The sequence below is a fragment of the Tenebrio molitor genome, unplaced genomic scaffold, assembly GCF_963966145.1.
Source record: "Tenebrio molitor unplaced genomic scaffold, icTenMoli1.1 SCAFFOLD_901, whole genome shotgun sequence".
In the NCBI taxonomy this organism is placed as follows: Eukaryota; Metazoa; Arthropoda; class Insecta; order Coleoptera; family Tenebrionidae; genus Tenebrio; species Tenebrio molitor.
The window spans coordinates 2,109-2,824 of record NW_027184284.1 but is presented as its reverse complement, the minus strand read 5'-3'; the positions used below and the strand labels follow the sequence as shown (position 1 = coordinate 2,824).

The 716-nt window shown below is 45.4% G+C and overlaps 1 non-coding gene across 1 annotated transcript; it reads left to right on the top strand.

The window, feature by feature from the left end:
• The first annotated feature begins 214 nt into the window (after positions 1-214).
• Positions 215-334, top strand: LOC138141098 (5S ribosomal RNA). Its single transcript, XR_011162986.1, has one exon. It is a non-coding gene; the product is annotated as a 5S ribosomal RNA (ribosomal RNA).
• Positions 335-716: the final 382 nt, after the last annotated feature.

The following is a 716-nucleotide window of genomic DNA, read 5'->3' as shown; positions in this document are numbered from 1 at the left end:
CGCGGGAGATCGCCAGTCCGTCTAGTAGTCTCTCTTGTCGTTAGAGCGTGACGTGGTGGTTGTTGTGGGATTTCCCGTTAGTTCGGTCCGACGTCGGTCGTCAGAGGGTAAGTGCATACGGAAACGGAAACGCATCGCGTTTTGATGTTCATATTCGTGCATCGGAATGTTAAAAGCAATATATTTTACACCAACGATCACACCTAAACACCACGGCAACGGCCATACCACGTTGAAAAGCACCGTTTCTCGTCCGATCACCGAAGTTAAGCAACGTCGGGCGCGGTCAGTACTTGGATGGGTGACCGCTTGGGAACACCGCGTGCCGTTGCCCCCCAACACTTTTTGTTTTTTTTTGAAATCCATAGCAACCACCGAACCGATTTGTTTTTCGTGCAGGTATTCGGAAAACATGCACAGACCCGTATAATGTAGATTCATAGCTTTAAGTACTAGATAATTAAGAAAACAATTTTTTTTGTCGATTAATTGTAAACAATTGCAGAATAAAAACTCGTCAAACGGTAAAGGTTGTCGTTCGATCACCGAAGGTAAGCCACGCGGGCAGCGGTCAGCACTTGGACGGGTGACCGGTTCATTATATTCCTTCCGTGAGTTTAACAAAGATAACATATGCAAATGTCGTAAGTGCGACGAGGAAGACGGCGATCTTTTAATGTAAAAAAAATATATATTAGGTTACGCGTACATGCCAC